Here is a 14712-nt window from a genome sequence, read left to right on the forward strand (position 1 = left end):
GTATTTTTCACACTAAAATATAATTTATACACATATTATATAATACCTACATGTATATATTTTATATTCACCCATCATCCAAAATATACCCAAAAAATCTGACAGAAAAAAAGACAGAAGCAAAAAACGACAGAGAGTCACTGCCAGCCCAATAAGAAAACTAGTGACTGGCAGCCCAACAATGTATCGACTGACCAAAAATAGGGGTCAGTCAAAAAAAAAAACTAAGCCCAATACTGGACAAACACACAGAATAGAAAAAACAATCAGCACGCATGTTGCTAAAAACAACAACAATCAGCACGCATCTTGGAGCAGCAATCAGCGGTCAAAAAGATCGACTGACCCAAATTCAGGTAACTTACATATATAGCTAAAGTGAAAAGGTAATCTGTGGTACATATAGTTGAGGAGAGTTGTGATGCATCAGCAAACAAATGGAAACTGTTTCGCGTAAACTTGTGTGAATGATCTGTACTAGCTAGAGGGAACCGCAGTCGAAGTCGCCGTGGCTGTCTGAATTTCCTGTGAAGAGAACCGCCAGGGCAGCTCTGATCAACACCTTCATGAGCTTGGAGGTCGCGACGATGAGTTGTCCGTTGAGGAACGCCTGCACGGACAGCCTCAGGATCCTCGCCTTTCTCTCCTGCTCGTACGACTTGAGCGCCTCTTCGACGCTCTTAGCCGGGCTGTGGTCACCACCGCGAGCTGCGGACGCCGTTCGGGCCAAGCACCGGGCGGCCACGACAGCGCCCTCCAGGCTGAACGAGCCACCCTGGCCGATGAAAGTCCCCATGGCGTGCATGGCGTCGCCGGCGACAGTCACCGTGCCCTCCTGGAACGGCTGGAGGACCAGGTGCCACGGCGGCCGGTAGCAGAGCTGCGTCAGGCTCATGGATGACAGGTCGCAGCTTCGCACCACGTCGAGGACGTCCTCAGGGTACCCCTGCATTGCCTGCAGAGCCGCCTGCCGGATGAGCGCCGGGTTCCTGAAGCTGTTCCCTTCTGGAATGGTGGTCATGGCCCGTGCTGCCCACATAGGCAGGAACCTCGGCGGCTTCAGTCCCAGGAACTTGGCCACCACTGAGTTTGCTCCATCGCAGCCGATTACCACCTCTGCACTGATGGTTGAGTCGTCGTTGGTTGAGACGATTGGACAGCGGGTAACGGCGTCGAGAGAAATAGCTTCAGCCTGGCATCCGAAGCGGATACATCCTCCTGGTAAATGCCTGACCAGCGTTTCCACAAGGTCGCTTCTTTTCTAAGCACCGGCATTCACTCCTACACTTGAAGCGAACAGAGCATTCGGACAGAGACACAAAACCAGTATGTAGCAGTAGCTTGTAGTTGGATTTAGAGATGTCTAATTTGTAAGGTTGAGGGCAGTAGCTGATGAAGCTATGTATCCAGGGTAGGATCATAGGCCTGACTTAGACACCCTTCCCTAGGACATTATCCTAAAAACAGAAGCACCGGAAAGATAGCATCATCCACTCGACTACGAGACATTCCACTCGGAAGACTCAAAGTTACTCGACCACGACAATTATCACTTGACGGACTGAAGATTTAAACTCTGCACGACAATGGTTGGACGTTTTCTTCATAGACTTAATAGGCATTTATGTCATTTAATTCCTAGCGTTACTTACCAGTAACACCCCTCTCTTGATGTACCTTAAAACCCTTGTAACGTGAGCTGGCTAGGGTCTAGGCGCACTCTATATAAGTCACCTCCCTCCACTGGCACAAGGGTTCGCACCCTTGTAAACACACGCATACATAATCCAGTCGATCGCCTCCGGGCACCGAGATATAGGGCTGTTACTTCCTCCGCGAAGGGTTTGAACTCGTAAAACTCGCGTGTACAACTTCGCCATATCTAGGATCTTGCCTCCTCGTACCTACCCCCATTCTACTGTCAGTCTTAGATCCACGACAGTTGACACCCACCGTGGCGCAGGTGTCTTAGCGACTTTTTGGTGGAGTTGCGATTTTTCCAATTCTCATCATCATGGTTCCGCCGGCGGACTAGTTGAGGGCCGCGAGATCCGTCTCGGCGCGCTCGTGTTCGTCGTCGACGACTCCGCCTGACTTCAGGAAGCTCCAGTCAACGTCGATGCGCTCCCCGTCCGCGGGGCGACGCACTTTCGCGCGTGCGTCCGCGACGTCCTTCTCCGGCAACCATCGACCCAGTATTGGTCGGTTCCTATGGTGTCCTCATCCCCCGCCGCTCGCCGGCACAAGCATTCCGGTCGGTCGCGGCTCCAGCGGTGGATGAGACACGCGGTGGCCCGCTAGTCGGCCACCTCACAGGTCGCGGCAATCAAGCCCGACGAAACTCTCTACGGCCTGTTCGACCTGTCGACTGGCTCCGTCGAGACCGCATCCGAGTGTGACAGCAGCGATCCCGCGGCAGAAGTCTTGATGGTCAACGGACCACCTAGTCCTCCTGGCTTCCCCCGCAACGACGGTGGTAGTGGTGGCGGTGATCCGTCACGCGTTCACGAAGAGTACCGCCCCGAGCCCCTTTCTTCGCAGCGGAGGGAAGAGCTTCGCCACCGCAATATGGATGCACTTCACACTCCTATCGTTGGAGAAACCCCCGAGGCCCGGGCCTTGGAAGAAGCGCGCCTGGACAACTTGGCTGAGCGCACTCGACTAGAGAACCTGCAGCATGCACTCGACGAGCCTGGTCGGCAGCGGATCCGTGAATCCAGTCGACGGAAACTTTTTCCGCCTCAAACTCAGGTATATCGCACTCCGATTCAAAATCTCACAACTGCAGCCCGAATAGCAGAGTCAATCCAGCCTTCCCAGTCGGAGGCAGGCAGGGGTTTGATGCAGATCCGGGCCTTGCTCCGAGCAGCTGGGGAACAGAACGCAGTAGTGTCTCAGTCGCGGAATAGGATTCATAGCAGGTCAGTGGTGGCAGATACAGTACAGTCGGTCCACAACCCAAGATCGCCCCCGCGGCGTGAAGGACGTGGGCACAGGCAAGATCAGTACAGAAACCATGAGCAATATGATCATCACCTCGGCCACGACGACCGACGTCGAGTGCCCACGCCTCCTCCAAGGAGTGGGTCATATGTGCCTCGGCGACATGATGAGAGACGCCCTCACAGCGGCGAGCGAAGAATACCAGTCAACCCAAGGGAGACAGACTTTGATGCGAGATCTATTCTCGCTCAAGGTCTGGTTGACAGGAACAAAGCACACAGAGAAGGCCATGACAGAGATTACCCGACTGGCAGTAGAGTGCATGTTTCAGGTCCCGAGTGTTTCAGCAGAGCCATCAGAGCTGCAGTGATTCCTCCCAATTTCAGGTTGACGACTGGAGTCAGCAAATTTACGGGTGAGTCTAAGCCTGACACTTGGCTTGAGGACTACCGAGTGGCTGTACAAATAGGTGGTGGCAATGATGAAGTCGCCATGAAGCACCTTCCTCTGATGTTGGAAGGCTCGGCCAGGGCATGGCTGAACCAGTTGGCAGCCGGCAGTATATTCAGTTGGGAGGATCTCGCCCGAGTGTTTGTTAGGACTTTTGAAGGTACTTGCAAGCGACCAGCGGGGTTGACTGAATTGCAGAGTTGTGTGCAAAAACCGAATGAAACCCTGAGAGACTGTATCCAGAGATGGGTCACGTTACACCATACAGTGGAGAATGTGTCAGATCACCAAGCAGTTTGTGCCTTCAAGGAAGGCGTTAAGTATCGGGAGTTGAATCTGAAATTCGATTGGACAGGAGATATGTCCCTGACTCGGATGATGGAGATTGCCACCAAATACGCTAACGGCGAAGAAGAAGACCGACTCCAGAGTGGCAAGCATAAAACAGTCGCCCAGGACAACGGTGGAGGTATTTCCAATCGGAAACAGAAGCATAAAGCTGAACCAGCTGCTCCTTGAGAGGCTTTAGTTGTGGCTCAAGGAAAGTTCAAGGGGAAGCCCAAAGGGCCCTGGAACCCCAAGAAAGTGAAAGATCAAGACATAAATGATGTGTTTGATTTGCCATGTCACATTCACACCAAGAAAGATGAAGAGGGTAATCTGATTTATCCTAAGCACACCACTCGGCAGTCTTGACTCCTGATCCAACAGTTCCGAGAGAAATAACCCAAGGAGAAGGAAAAAGAGTCGGACAAGGGTGAGGATAAGGAAGAGGATGATGATGGTTTTCCCAACATCAACTCCACTCTAATGATTTTTGCTGATGTTGAGAGCAAAATTTGATTGAAAGTTATCAACAGAGAAGTGAACATGGTTGCTCCGGCAACACCAAGTTATTTGAAGTGGTCCCAGACTGCCATCACATTCGACCAGTCTGACCATCCAGTACGTATAGCCACCCCTGGGAGGCAAGCGTTGGTGGTCGACCCAGTTGTTGAAGGCACTCGTCTGACTAAAGTGCTGATGGATGGTGGTAGCGGCCTGAATATCCTTTATGCTGAAACCTTGAAGGGAATGGGGATTCCGATGTCCAAGCTCAGCGAAAGCAATATGAGTTTCCATGGTGTTATACCCGGCAAGAAGGCTGAATCACTCGGCCAGATCGCCCCTGATGTGGTTTTCGGTGATTCCAAGAATTACCGCAAAGAAAAGTTGACATTTGAAGTAGTGGATTTCAAGAGTGATTATCATGCCATTCTGGGTAGGCCTGCCTATGCACGTTTCATGGCTCATCCGTGTTACATGTACATCAGATTGAAAATGCCTGGTGATACGTCCATTTTGCATCATGCTTTTATATCGATATTTATTGCATTATGGGCTGTTATTTCACATTATGTCACAATACTTATGGCTATTCTCTCTTATTTTACAAGGTTTACATAAGGAGGGAGAATGCCGGCAGCTGGAATTCTTGGCTGGAAAAGGAGCAAATATTAGAGACCTATTCTGCACAACTCCAAAAGTCCTGAAACTCCACGGAATACCTTATAATAAATAATGAAAAATCCTCGCCAAAGATGAAGACCAGGGGGCCCACACCCAGTCCACGAGGGTGGGGGCGCGCCCTGGTGGGCCCCCTGGTGGCTCTCCGATGACCATCTTCTGCTATATGAAGTCTTTCATCGAGAAAAAAAACCAGAAGCAACCTTTCGGGACGAAACTCCGCCGTCGTGAGGCGGAACCTTGGCGGAACCAATCTAGGGCTCCGGCAGAGCTGTTCTGCTGGGGAAACTTCCCTCCCGGAGGGGGAAATCATCGCCATCATCATCACCAACGCTCCTCTCATCGGAAGAGGGCAATCTCCATCAAAATCTTCATCAGTACCATCTCATCTCAAAACCCTAGTTCATCTCTTGTATCCAATTCTTGTCTCCAAATCCGGGATTGGTGCCAGTAGGTTGCTAGGAGTGTTAATTACTCCTTGTAGTTGATGCTAGTTGGTTTAATTGGTGGAAGATCATATGTTCAGATCCTTTATGCATATTATTGGCCCTCTGATTATGAACATGAATATGCTTTGTGAGTAGTTACGTTTGTTCCTGAGGACAAGGGAGAAGTCTTGCTATTAGTAGTCATGTGAATTTGGTATTCGTTCGATATTTGATGAGATGTATGTTGTCTAGCCTCTAGTGGTGTTATGTGAACGTCGACTACATAACACTTCACCATTATTTGGGCCTAGAGGAAGACATTGGGAAGTAATAAGTAGATGAGGGTTGCTAGAGTGACAGAAGCTCAAACCCTAGTTTATGCGTTGCTTCGTAAGGGACTGATTTGGATCCATATGTTTCATGCTATGGTTAGGTTTACCTTAATACTTTTGTTGTAGTTGTTGATGCTTGCAATAGAGGTTAATCATAAGTGGGATGCTTGTTCAAGTAAGAACATCACCCAAGCACCGGTCCACCCACATGTCAAATTATCAAAGTACCGAACGCGAATCATATGAACGTGATGAAAACTAGCTTGACAATATTCCCACGTGTCCTCGGGAGCGCTTTTACTTATATAAGAGTTTGTCCAGGCTTGTCCTTTGATACAAAAAGGATTGGGCCACCTTGCTGCACTTTATTTACTTTTGTTACTTGTTGCTCGTTACAAATTATCTTATCACAAAACTATCTGTTACCACTAATTTCAGTGCTTGCAGAGAATACCTTGCTGAAAACCGCTTATCATTTCCTTTTGCTCCTCGTTGGGTTCGACACTCTTACTTATCGAAAGGACTACGATAGATCCCCTATACTTGTGGGTCATCAAGACTCTTTTCTGGCGCCGTTGCCGGGGAGTGAAGCGCCTTTGGTAGGTGGAATTTGGTAAGGAAAAAAATTTATATAGTGTGCTGAAATTTACTGTCACTTGTTACTATGGAAAGTAATCCTCTGAGGGGCTTGTTTGGGGTATCTTCACCCCGACCAGTAGAGCAAAGAGTTGCTCCTCAACCTACTGAACCTATTGAAAATGAAATTCCTTATGCGTATCGTTCGGGTATGATAGAAAAACTGCTAGCTAATCCTTTTACAGGAGATGGAACAAAGCATCCTGATGAACACCTAATATATGTGGATGAAGTTTGTGGATTATTTAAGCTTGCAGGTATACCCGATAATGTTGCTAAGAAGAAGGTCTTCCCTTTATCTTCGAAGGGAGACGCATTAACATGGTATAGGCTATGTGGTGATATGGGGTCTTGGAACTACAAATGATTGAAATTGGAATTTCATCAGAAGTTTTATCCTATGCATCTTGTTCATCGTGATCGCAATTACATATATAATTTTTGGCCTCGCGAAGGAGAAAGCATCGCTCAAGCTTGGGGGAGGCTTAAATCAATGTTACATTCATGCCCCAATCATGAGCTCTTAAGAGAAATGATTATTCAAAATTTTTATGCTCGGCTTTCTGATATGTTTCATGCTATGGTTAAGTTTACCTTAATACTTCTGTTGTAGTTGCGGATGCTTGCAATAGAGGTTAATCATAAGTGGGATGCTTGTTCAAGTAAGAACAACACTCAAGCATCGGTCCACCCACATGTCAAATTATGAAAGTACCGAACGCGAATCATATGAAACGTGATGAAAACTAGCTTGACGATATTCCCATGTGTCCTCGGGAACGCTTTTCCTTATATAAGAGTTTGTCCAGGCTTGTCCTTTGCTACAAAAAGGATTGGGCCACCTTTCTGCACTTTATATACTTTTGTTACTTTTTGCTCGTTACAAATTATCTTATCACAAAACTATCTGTTACTACTTATTTCAGTACTTGCAGAGAATACCTTGCTGAAAACCGCTTATCATTTCCTTCTGCTCCTCGATGGGTTCGACACTCTTACTTATCGAAAGGACTACGAGAGATCCCCTATACTTGTGGGTCATCAAGACTCTTTTCTGGCGCCGTTGCCGGGGAGTGAAGCGCCTTTGGTAGGTGGAATTTGGTAAGGAAAACTTTATATAGTGTGCTGAAATTTACTATCACTTGTTACTATGGAAAGTAATCCTCTGAGGGGCTTGTTCGGGGTATCTTCACCCCGACCAGTAGAGCAAAGAGTTTCTCCTCAACCTACTGAGCCAATTGAAAATGAAATTCCTTATGAGTATCCTTCGGGTATGATAGAAAAACTGCTAGCTAATCCTTTTACAGGATATGGAACAAAGCATCCTGATGAACACCTAATATATGTGGATGAAGTTTGTGGATTATTTAAGCTTGCCGGTATACCCGATGATGTTGCTAAGAAAAAGGTCTTCCCTTTATCTTTGAAGGGAGACGCATTGACATGGTATAGGCTATGTGATGATACGAGATCATGGAAATATAGAAGATTGAAATTGGAATTTCATCAAAAGTATTACCCTATGCATCTTGTTCATCGTGACCGCAATTATATATATAATTTTTGGCGTCGCGAAGGAGAAAGCATCGCTCAAGCTTGGGGGGAGGCTTAAATCAATGTTATATTCATGCCCCAATCATGAGCTCCCAAGAGAAACAATTATTCAAAAAATTTATGCTCGGCTTTCTAAAAATAATCGCACCATGCTCGATACTTCTTGTGCTGGCTCTTTTATGATGAAGACTATTGGATTTAGATGGGATTTATTGGATAGAATTAAACGCAACTCTGAAGATTGGGATCTCGAAGAAGGTAAGGAGTCAGGCATGACACCTAAGTTTGATTGTGTTAAATCTTTTATGGATACCGATATTTTCCATAAGTTTAGCACTAAATATGGACTTGATTCTGAGATAGTAGCTTCTTTCTGTGAATCTTTTGCTACTTATGTTGATCTCCTTAAGGAGAAGTGGTTTAAATATCATCCTCCGATAGAAGTAAAAGTAGCCGCACCTATTAAAGTTGAAGAAAATACTGTCACTTATAATGATCCTATTGTTCCTACTTGTTATGTTGAGAAACCACCTTTCCCTGTTAGGATAAAGGATCATGCTAAAGCTTCAACTGTGGTTCGTAAAAGCAATATTAAAACAAATACACCTCCTGAGCAAGTTAAAGTAGAACCTAATATTGCTATTGTTAAAGATCTCTTGTCTGATAATATTGGTGGGCATGTTATTCAGTTCTGTGGTGAAACTGCTAGAATTGCTAAACCTTGTGCTAAAGATAAAAATAGACTTGTGGTAGGCGTGCCTGTTATTTCTGTTAAAATGGGAGAACATTGTTATCATGGCTTATGTGACATGGGTGCTAGTGCTAGTGCAATACCTATTGACTTATACAAAGAAATTATGCATGACATTGCACCTGTTGAGTTAGAAGAAATTGATGTCACTATTAATCTTGCTAATAGAGATACTATTTCACCAATGGGAATTGTTAGAGATGTTGAAGTCTTGTGTGGGAAAACTAAATATCCTGCTGATTTTCTTACTCTTGGTTCCCCACAAGATAGCTTTTGTCCCATTATATTTGGTAGACCCTTCTTGAATACTGTTAATGCTACCATAGATTGCACAAGGGATGTTGTTACTGTCGGCTTAGATGATATGACTCATGAGTTTAATTTCTGTAAATTTAGTAAACAATACCGTGAAGAAGAATTGCCTAGTTAGGATGATATTATTGGCCTTGCTTCTATTGCCATACCTCCTAGTGATCCTTTAGAACAATATTTGCTAGACCATGAGAATGATATGTTTATGAATGAAAGAAGGGAAATAGATGAAGTATTCTTTAAACAGGAACCTATTCTGAAACACAATTTGCCTGTTGAAATCCTAGGGGATCCCCCTCCACCTAAGGGTGATCCCGTGTTTGAGCTTAAACTGTTGCCTGATAATCTTAAATATGCTTATCTTGATGAAAAGAAGATATATCATGTTATTATTAGTGCTAACCTTTCAGAGCATGAAGAAGAAAGATTATTGAAAACTCTGAAGAAGCACCGTCCTACTATTGGATATACTCTTGATGATCTTAAGGGCATTAGTCCCGCTCTATGTCAACATAAAATAAATTTGGAAGCAGATGCCAAACCAGGTTGTGATCCTCAACGACGTCTGAATCCTAAAATGAAAGAAGTGGTAAGAAAAGAAATACTAAAGCTTCTGGAGGCAGGTATAATTTATCCCGTTGCTGATAGTCAGTGGGTAAGTCATGTTCATTATGTCCCTAAGAAGGGAGGTATTACTGTTGTTCCTAATGATAAAGATGAATTGATTCCACAAAGAATTATTACAGGTTATAGGATGGTAATTGATTTCTGCAAATTAAATAAGGCTACTAAGAAAGATCATTGCCCCTTACCTTTTATCGATCAAATGCTAGAAAGATTATGCAAACATACACACTACTGCTTTCTAGATGGTTATTCTGGTTTCTCTCAAATACCTGTGTCGGCTAAAGATCAATCAAAGACTACTTTTACATGCCCTTTTGGTACTTTTGCTTATAGACGTATGCCTTTTGATTTATAACAGAGTAGCAATCACACACTTATTACATCGAGTGTCTCAAAAGAGAACTTATTACAATAAATATGGCTTAAGGCCATCTAATAACGATAACAGCGGAAGGCTTGGAAGATAAGTGAGTCCATCAACTCCAAGGACATCACTGAGTATAGAACCACGACCTAAAACACCTTAATCGTCGTCTGAAAAGTCTGCAACATTAACGTTGCAGCCCGAAACGGGTCAGCACATGGAATATGCTGGCAAAATAACACATAGAGAGTGGAATGAAATAGGCTAATCTATATGCATATTTGGCTGGTGGAAAGCTCTATGGTTATAGTTTTGCGTAAAGCCAATTTTTCCCTACTGCAAAGGAATAAATTTTATTTAACTATCATGGTAGTTGTTAAACATTGAGAATGGTTGACAGCATTCTCAGTCCCAATTAAGCATCATCATTAACAAAACCCAACAAATTTAATTTTAGAGTAACATGTTGAGATTCACATGATAATCGAGGTACTAGATACTCAATATGTCCATAACCGGGGACACGACTAATAATGATTAGTTTATACACTCTGCAGAGGTTTGCGCACTTTTCCCCACAAGACTCGATCGCCTCCGATTGGTTTCTCCCACTACATGGTGTTTGAGAAGACGGATGACCGAGACATAGTCTTTCAGAAGCGCTAGCACCTTACGATCGGGTACACCGTTACACCTAGTTTCCCCTACATCTGCTAGTCTACCACTGTAAGAGTTCGCACGACTTAATCAACTATGCTAGAGCCCATAATAGCTTGTGGCTGCACACAGAAGTTTCTAGCATGAATAATCTCATGATCCCTTTAAGCCTGGGTGGCGGTCCAAAAGAAAACAGGCAATCGCTGGAATACCCAGGTGCCTCAATCCACCCAGATGTGTATTTAAGTTGCCACCTTAAATAAACCATTAGTTAACAATCTCACACCTGTCATGGATACACTCACCCAATCCACGCCTACTAGCATAGCATGGCAATATAGGCAAACGTAGAAGTAATTCCCAAAGGTTTGATAATAACAGGTAATAGGTACTACCTCAACTACTTCCCAAACCCACAATTTAATTAGATCCTAATCATGCAATGTGTGAGGTTTGATCTAATGCAATAAAACTGGGTAGAGGAAAAGAACATGATCAAAGTGTTACTTGCCTTGCTGATGATCCGGGAAACCTAGCGATTCAAAGTAGTAAGCGGCGCACTCCGGGTACTCTACCGCAAACAAACAAGCATACAATAAGTACTCAACTAATGCACAGGTAAAACTAAAATAAGAGATATAACCAGAAAGTTCATCTTAAGAACTCCGGTTGGCAAAAAGAATCAAAACGAACGAAGCAACGAAAGGCAAACGGCAAAACAAAAAGGCTTTGTTTACTATTCTGGATCTAGGGCAATTTTTACAGTGGCAAAAACTTGTTTAAGTTGGCTAAACAGAAAGAGGGTTTCGAGACGAAACTCCAGGCGCTTGAATCGCCTGATTCCGATAAACGAGCGAAAAGTTAGACTAAAACGAAAATCGGATTAGAAATCGCGATCTGAAAAATCGCGGATTTAATCCGAGAAAAAGAAAAACGACGAACGTTCGTTAAAACGAACGAACGGACGAACGCTCGCTAATTAAATAAACCAGAAAAACCGATCTATTAAAAAAACCGAAACTAAAAAAACGAACAAAACAGTCGGAAAATCGAACGGTTTTTCGAGAAAAACCGGCGGCGGCGAGACAACCTCCGGCGGCGGATCCGGCGGGCGGCGATGTCGGCGGCGGCGGCGCTCCAGCGAGCGGCGGCGGCCTAAGGTTAGGGTTGGGGAGGGGCACGGCTTGGGCTTGGCCTGGGGCCTCTGGCGCTATAAAAAGGCCCGGCCAGGCGGAGTCCTGGCCGGTTACGGCCCAAGGTCGGTTCAGACTTTTTTTTAAATAGTTACACTCGAAAAAAAAGAAAAGAAATACTAAACGGACTTCAAAAATCCCGAAATAAATTTTCCCCGACTTCTAAAATCAAGCCGCACAGGATGAACATTTATTTGGGGCCTAAATGCAATTTTGAAAAACGCGCATTTTTCCTAAATTCAAATAAAATAGCAAATAAAACCAAAAAAAATCTTATTTGATTTTTTATTAAATCCCCAATATTTCTTTTATTTTGGGAAAGTCATTTTATTCCCTCTCTCATAATTGTTATAATAGAAATATTTGAAGATAAAATAAATAAAATCAAATGATCCTATTTTCAAAATTTGAGACAGCTCAAATATGAAAATAACGAAATCCCCAACTCTCTCTGAGGGTCCTTGAGTTGCGTGAAATTTCTAGGATCAACCAAAATGCAATAAATATGATATGCAATGATGACCTAATGTATAAAATTCCAAATTGAAAATTTGGGATGTTACAAACCTACCCCCCTTAAGATGAATCTCGCCCTCGAGATTCGGGTTGGCTAGAAAATAGGTGAGGGTGGTCCTTCAGCAAATCTTCCTCTCGCTCCCAGGTGGCTTCATCCTCCGTGTGGTGGCTCCACTGAACTTTGCAAAACTTGATAACCTTACTGCGGGTGACTCGACTGGCATACTCTAGAATCTTAACTAGTTTCTCCTCATAGGTCAAATCACTGTCCCACTGAATTGCTTCCAGTGGTACCGTATCTCTTAGCGGTATATCAGCCATCTCTGCGTGGCACTTCTTCAACTGGGATACATGGAACACGTCGTGATGTCCTGACAATCCTTCGGGCAATTCCAACTTATAGGCTACTTCTCCCATACGCTCCAAAACTTTGTATGGGCCTACAAAACATGGCGCTAACTTTCCCTTAACTCCAAAGCGCTAAACTCCTTGAAGTGGTGATACTCGAAGATAAACTCGGTCTCCGACTTCGTAAACTGTCTCCTTGCATTTAGAATCTGCATAACTCTTCTGCCTGGATTGAGCTACCTTGAGCCTATCGCGAATCAATTTCACTTTCTGTTCAGACTTCTTTATCAGATCCGGTCCAAACAACTGGCGGTCTCCAACTTCATCCCAAGACAATGGGGTCCTGCACCTCCTTCTGTACAAGGCTTCGAAAGGGGCCATCTTCAAACTAGATTGATAGTTGTTGTTGTAAGAGAACTCTACATATGGCAAATTCTCGTCCCAACTAGATCCGTAATCTAACGCACAAGCTCTTAGCATATCCTCCAAAATCTGATTGACTCTCTCGGTCTGTCCATCTGTCTGCGGGTGGAAAGCTGTGCTAAACTCCAGTCTGGTACCCAAAGTTTCATGCAACTGATTCTAGAACTTTGAGGTGAAATGGGTTCCTCTATACGATACTATGCTCCTTGGAACTCCATGCAGACAAACGATTCTAGTCATGTATATCTTTGCCAACTTTGCACTGGTATAGGTAGTCTTCACTGGAATGAAATGAGCTACCTTTGTCAAACGATCGACTACAACCCATATCGAGTCATAGCCTGAACATGTTCTGGGCAATCCCGTAACAAAATCCATGCCTAACTTATCCCACTTCCATTCGGGTATTGGCAATGGTTGTAGCAATCCTGCTGTCTTCTGATGCTCTGCCTTTACTCTGTGACATACATCACAAACTGCTACATACTCCGCAATATCCTTCTTCATTCCGGTCCACCAGAAAGTATCCTTCAAATCCAAATACATCTTGGTATTTCCTGGGTGAATCGAATATGGTGACTCATGGGCCTCTTGCGGAATCAACTTCCTGATCTCCGAATCATTAGGCACATAAACATGGTCTTCAAACCATAAGGTATCGTGCTCATCTTCACGAAATCCCTTAGCTCATTTTCTCTTTTATAGAGGCAATCTCCTTGTCAGTCTTCTGGGCTTCTCTGATCTTATCCATCAAAGTAGACTGAATCTCCAATGCTGCTACATAGCCTCTCAGACTATCTCCAAACATAGGTCACGAAGATTTTTGGCTAACTCCCTTGGTAAATCTCCTGTCATTAGGGTGTTAACATGGCTCTTACGGCTTAACGCGTCAGCTACTACGTTTGGCTTTCCGGGGTGATAATGCAATTTCATATCATAATCCTTGATGAGCTCCAACCATCTACTTTGTCTGAGGTTCAACTCCTTCTGGGTGAAAATATACTTCAAACTCTTGTGATCCGTGTACACCTCACAATGGTTTCCAATCAGAAAGTGTCTCCAAGTCTTCAATGCATGCACTACGGCTGCTAATTCCAAATCATGCGTAGCATAATTCAACTCATGGGGCTTAAGCTGTCGTGAGGCATATGAAACAACTCTTCCTTCCTACATAAGCACTGCTCCAAGTCCTCGACGTGAAGCGTCACAATACACCTCATAATCCTTGGTCTGATCCGATAAAATCAACACTGGTGAGGTAACCAAACGTTTCTTCAACTCCTGGAAACTAGCCTCACATTCCTCAGCCCATTTGAACTTGGTATCCTTCTTCAACAACTCCGTCATAGGCTTCGCAATCTTTGAGAAATTCTCAATAAACCTCCGGTAGTATCCTGTGAGTCCAAGAAAACTCCGGATCTCTCCAACTGTTATTGCAGCTTCCCAATTGGTCACGGTATCAACTTTAGTGGGATCTACTGCTATACCTTCTCCCGATATAACGTGTCTGAGAAATCCGACTTCCTTCAACCAAAACTCACATTTGCTAAACTTGGCATATAATTGATGTTCTCTGAGCTTTCCAAGAACCAAACGCAAATGCTCCTTATGCTCCTCTTCATTTTTCGAGTAAACCAGGATATCATCAATGAACACTACGACGAACTTATCC

At 44.3% G+C, this 14712-nt stretch overlaps 1 pseudogene; it reads right to left on the reverse strand.

Moving 5' to 3' along the window:
• Positions 1-481: 481 nt before the first annotated feature.
• LOC119359541 overlaps positions 482-14712 on the reverse strand; it is a 57152-nt pseudogene continuing 42921 nt past the window's right edge.

The sequence above is a fragment of the Triticum dicoccoides genome, chromosome 2A, assembly GCF_002162155.2.
Source record: "Triticum dicoccoides isolate Atlit2015 ecotype Zavitan chromosome 2A, WEW_v2.0, whole genome shotgun sequence".
NCBI classification, from domain to species: domain Eukaryota; kingdom Viridiplantae; phylum Streptophyta; class Magnoliopsida; order Poales; family Poaceae; genus Triticum; species Triticum dicoccoides.